The sequence below is a fragment of the Orbicella franksi genome, chromosome 1, assembly GCF_964199315.1.
Source record: "Orbicella franksi chromosome 1, jaOrbFran1.1, whole genome shotgun sequence".
Taxonomy (NCBI): Eukaryota; Metazoa; Cnidaria; class Anthozoa; order Scleractinia; family Merulinidae; genus Orbicella; species Orbicella franksi.
Genome location: NC_138145.1, coordinates 38570572 through 38576336, shown reverse-complemented (window position 1 = coordinate 38576336; position 5765 = coordinate 38570572). Strand labels below are relative to the sequence as shown.

The 5765-nt window shown below is 32.6% G+C and overlaps 1 long non-coding RNA gene across 1 annotated transcript; it reads left to right on the top strand.

Annotated features, from left to right (window-relative positions):
- The first annotated feature begins 262 nt into the window (after nucleotides 1-262).
- Nucleotides 263-2180, top strand: LOC145484501 (uncharacterized). Its single transcript, XR_014049023.1, has 3 exons — nucleotides 263-275; nucleotides 1013-1083; nucleotides 1697-2180. It is a non-coding gene; the product is annotated as an uncharacterized LOC145484501 (long non-coding RNA).
- Nucleotides 2181-5765: the final 3585 nt, after the last annotated feature.

Sequence of the window (5765 nt, the reverse complement as noted above, 5' to 3'; positions counted from 1 at the left end):
AAGAATATATTATATGGGTCTAATTTTCTGCTACTTGGTATGAATTTAAAACTGTTTCAATCAATTGTAGAATTAAAATCACAAAATGGTATCAGGAGTTAACTATTAAAACTTTGAAACTAGAGGATTTTTATAGAAGCCTAATAGGGCAAAAATTCATTTAATTTCAATAAATGCTAAATTTTCTGCTTCGTTATTTTTCTTCCAGGAAAGTAGAAGGATCAGGTTTAAACGGGTATCCCAATGATGAGGCCAACTGTTACAAAATTACTCAGGTATTTATTTAATTTATTTGCCCAAACTTGATATTTCAATTCTCCTTACCAATAAGCATACATTTCTTTCATGCTTGTTCTAAGAATTTCATAGTTTTATCACGACGACGTCCCTTGTTGATGCTTTTTTTTATTCTCTTAACCTGTGTACTTTACAATATATTGATCATGTAGTCAGTAATTAGAACTCGATCAGGATGTAACGTAAGCTAAATGTAGAGGAGAGAGAGCGAGGGCGGGCGGGGGGGGGGGAAGAAAGAAATGCCGGTGTTGATTTCACTAAATGCAGCGTAACTTAGAAGAACATATGGAGACCAAAAACAAAAACAGAAAAAGAAATAATAAATTTGAGCATTTTTCAGTCCTACACTTGAATTGGAGACTTTGCGATGTATCAACATTTCGTTTCCATGCCAACCATGCATTCATGGGCTGCTATGACCAAATTTCTTGGTTTTATTTTCTCGTTTAGCTGTTCCTTTTCACGATGCTTTGTCAAGTTTCTTCCAGAACCTTTGCAGCCTTAGATTTCTTGCATCACTTTCGACATTTAGCTTTCCAAGATTTCATAGGATTTTTTTGGGCAAATTTTGTAATCTAAGATTGCAATAGTCCAAGCTGTCTGTTTGTTTGTTAAGTTGTTTACTTGTTTGTATGTTTGTTTTTCGTAATATAGCGCTTTTTCTATTTCTTACATAATGTCTCTTATATTGTTTTCTTGATTACTTTGTGGATAGGACGGAATTACTGAGCTGAGATGTTTGCATGTCTGTCGAGTTGGAACATAACTTGAAATTAAAAAACAGTGGTACGTTAATGCTCTCAATTCACATTTTTTTAACTTGAATAAGTAGTCATACAACTGAAATCTTTGATATCTTTTAGGCAGCCCATTTTCAATGCGATTTCGTGGTATCAAAGTGTTGTACCCTGGAAATTCTATAACTCCTCAGTTTATTTAACTTTGTTTGGTTTGAATAACATAGATAATGAAAATATCGAGGGACCTCGGCCAGGGTCAATCATAGTAAAAAAAAAATTTACAAATTTTCTCTTGCTAAAAATATTATTACAACACAATCTTTCGGTTCCGGCTTTCGGATAGTATTGGCCGTGTACTCCTACGCAAAAAAGTAAAAAAGTCGCCTTTTGTAATTTCATAGTTGTGAAACATACATTTTTGCATAGACATCAAAATATATTTATTCGTTGCACACATGTGAACAGCAACAATAAATTTTGATAATGGATATTTGATATTTGCAAGGGGTAGACATTTGGTAATTAGTTGAGGTTAATACATTTATGCATGTTTTAGCGCCTGATGAATCGGTAATCAAATTGTAAAGCGAACCAGCTTGTTGACAACTACAGAACTTGTTTATTAAATCGATTTCTTTTTATTTATTTATTTTTTTCAGGATTTCTCAAGTGAATAAACTCTGTGAAAGGAATGCATTGAAGAAAAGGACGAATGCCCAAGCATTGGAGGCGAGATATGGGAGGAAAGAATAAAGAAGGCAAAACTTTGGATGCAATATATTGAAGCTAGAAATAATACACAAGGGAGCGAAGTAAGAGAGACTATTAGATTAAATGCGAACGGCAGAATTATGGAAATTCAAAAGACAAGATTCAAAAGACAAGATTCAATTTATTAGGTGCCATCTACAAGGCCAAAGTTACTCGCTTGTTTAAATGCAGGGCTGTTCTCCAATTCTAATTGTCTTGTTTACAAAATTATAAAGCCCTAATTTGACTTGGAAAAATCTTTATTGGAGCGATTCTTCGTGTTTATCGCTCGGTAAACAGAGTCTGTGAGCTCGCGTTTTCGGAAGCAATTTTTTTTTATTTTACTAGTGTAATTAATTAAGCGGATTGGTTCTCTGTTTGCCAAAACATCGCAGCCAGAATCTATCTCTATAGGCGAATTACGAATGTACGGGTGTGTTACTTTTATATTGGGCTGTTCACTAATTCTAATTGTCTTGTTTACAAAATTGAAATTCACGTCCAAATTCGACGAGGTAAAATTATTTTTGTAGCAAGCCTCTGTGCTTATTCACCAAAAGCTTATTCTTCTCGACAAAGATAACTCGAGGACGTATATATTTTCCACGTTGTTCTTTTTATTCTGCCACAAAATTTTACAGGAATGAATTGTATTTCCCAAAATATTGCAACCAAAAATGAATTTCAGAGAATTTTTGTAATAGAATACGTACAATTTTCGAGCTCATAGAGTCATTTACGATGGAGATAAGCTTTACATTTTTCCAAAGTGCTATTTTTCAAAGTCACAATTTATTCAAGCATTGCTTCAAAGTTTTTTGCAGTTCACATACACTCGTCTCGCGTTGTTTTCGAAAGTTTTGCTAAGAATAGTAAACATTGTCTTGAAACTCAAATTTACGTTCGTGGTTGCTTTCCAAAGAAATAATTCCAGGAAACTTTTCTGTAGTATAGTGTCAACGTTTTTCCGTAATCTCGTTCGTTTAATTCTTCGTTTCTAAAACGTTTTTTAAACTAAGATGATCAAAAATTGTCTTGAAATGCTCAAATTTGTGTAAGAAGCCCATGATTACTCTTCTAGAAAACATATTTAGCTGCATGCAACATTAAAATTGTTTTTGCAAAATTGTGTCGAGATTTGCTTTCATGGTAACCCTTGTCATTTTTTTAATTTTCCCGCCAAAAAACTTAGAAAAATACGGGCGCTTATAATACGCATGCGCCAAATTTTTTAAAAAAAATTACTTCCTGTTAACATGTTTCAATTTTTTTAATTTTCTCGCCAAAAGACTTACGGCGCCTAAAATACGCATGCGCCATTTTTTTTTTTTGAAAAATGTAATTGAACTCTAAATTTAGACTTAATTTAATAGTCGGTAAATGTAATATTTTATTCTAATGTGTATTTCTTTTGTAATCTTTATTAAGTAAATAAAATATTTCAAACATTTAAGTACTCACAACAAGTGTTTCATTTCAATTGTTTTATTCATCTTTAATTTTCTACTTACAATAATTAATTAGTTAAGTGAAACTCAGTTAAATTTACTACAAAGGTGTCATCAAAAAATTTGCCCTATATATACTAAGACTTTTGGCGGGAAAATTGGAAAAAATTTGCACAGCGTTTCCCTTGACAACCTTCTTTCAAAACTTTTAAGGGGGTACCCCCTTGAATTTTTCCCGCCTAAAAATTTTTAACATATACCATCTTGAACACAAACTAACGGAAAAATCTTGATTCTAATCATCCGAGTTTTTCAAAAAAAAAAAAAGATTTTGAATCCAGTGAACATTTGTTTGTGTTCAAGATGGTACATTCCATGAGGACATCTTGTTAAATAGTCAGCCGTAAGACAACGAGCTGTTAGAAACCTATTTACGGAAATGACAAGTACAAGTTAAAATTTGTGCGACAGCAAAGTTTCTACAAAACATCGAGAGGGTGAAAACATTTCTAAATGGAAATAATTAAGAAGACTTATATAGCCGGGTAAATTGAGCCCCGACTATATAAACTCTCTTAACTATAGCGATTCCAAACTGTTTCGCCACCTTCTCAATGTTGTGTAGAAACGTTGCAGTGGTACAAATGTTAACTTGCTATTCCCGTTTCTGTAAATAGATTTCCAGCTGCCCGTCATCCACAGCGTAACTATTTAGCGTGATATCATCATGCAATATATTTCAAGAAGATAGCAAAGGCAAGCTATGAATCCGATTACTCCAACGAAATTATTAAAAAAAAAAAAAAAACGCGAAAACTTCAACCTGGTCCTAGTATTTGAAAATTTTTAGCACTTCCGTAACTTTTAGCCGAGATGAAAAACCAATACCCGACAAAGTATAGGCCAATTTAAGATAAACTGTTCATGGCTTGCTTCGTTATCGTCTTGAAATTACTTCCAGCGAGGTGTTAAAGGTTATTGTCTGGCTATCAAGCTTTAACATGTATCTCTACATATCCTATGGCTTCTGTTGTAAAACTCTGTCATTTGCGAACGAAAGCAATAACATTTTAGATGAATCAGAAAATTAAACTACAGCTTTGGAAAGCAATAGAGCTAATAGCAAGTGTTTGGAAAACTTTTGTCCGTAGCAAACGATAGCGATAAAATTTTAGAAGCATCAGATAATTGGAGCTAGCTCGTGATGATAAATGTAATAGCGATAAAATTTTTACAGAATCAAACAATTGGGACTAAGTTTAGAAAATTAAAGATAAAATAGCGAATACTATAAGTATAAATGTCTGCCAGTTGCGGACGAAAGCAATAACATTTTAGAACAATCAAACAATTGGAGCTGCATTTTTGAAAAGCAGCAGATCAAATCGTGAAAATTTTCAGTAAAAATGTTTGGCAGTCCAAATGATAGCTTTAAAATATCCCGACAATTAAAGCTACATTTCAAAAATGTGATAGATCTGATATTAATAAAAGCAAAAAATTTGGAAAATCAGACAATTAGACCTACATTTTTCGAAAAGTGCTAATGGAAAGAGTTGCTTGATACCAGACATTATTAATTACAGCCTCGCTAGAAGTTAAACAAGGGTTAAACATATATTTGGTTTCTGGTTGATTTTTATACGTTTAGTTCCCTTCCGAAGAAATTACTTAAACCGACCGTTTTCCGTACGGAAATGTATTCAACAACATTTGCTGATCAATCAAGTACTTTTTTGATACGAAGATCAATGCAGAAACCAAATATCCTCTACTAAAATTATTTATTCAAGGTGGCTCTGCATGTCAATACACAACAAACGTCAAAAGAAATGTTGACGCATTTTACTGCAAGTGCATAAAAAAACCGAGAAAAAAAACTAAAAAAAAAAAAAAGTCGAATGAAATAAGGGAAAGAGTGTTGAATAATTTGTGATCATGTCAACAAATTTTGAAAAAATTCAGAAAAGTCGAATTTACTAACGAGTAGTCAACTATTCCTTGATTAATTTGGTGTTTCAAAATTACAAATGAAACGATAGAAATTGTTTGTTATCTATACTGAGCACTTTTAATGAGCTTCAAGCTGCAGTATTTTCAGAGGAATTGGTTGATTAATAAATTTTGAGCAAGGAAGCTGCTTTTCCAACATTTACAATTCACATCATAAATTAATAGTAGTGTGTTTGTTTCATTTTTAGAAGCTCGTTGACCCTTTTGCGAGAAAAAGGAAACTCTGAATATTAAAAATTGGTCTGCAAAGCGAAGAATATTGAAACAGACTTTTTAATTTCGTGTCTGAAAATGCCAAGATTTGAGAAGTAGAAATAATTCTTCGATTACTTAAAGCGTTTGATAGCTAAACAGAGTAAGATAAGCTTCCAAAATGAAAAAAAAATTATTGAACAGTCATGTGATATTGTTTTTGAGCAAGGGCACTGCCCTCCAACAACCAATTAGCATTCTAAATTGAAACTAGGCCTTCGTAAAACTTCAGTGCTTTATGCGATTTGGAGAAAAAGAAAAATTA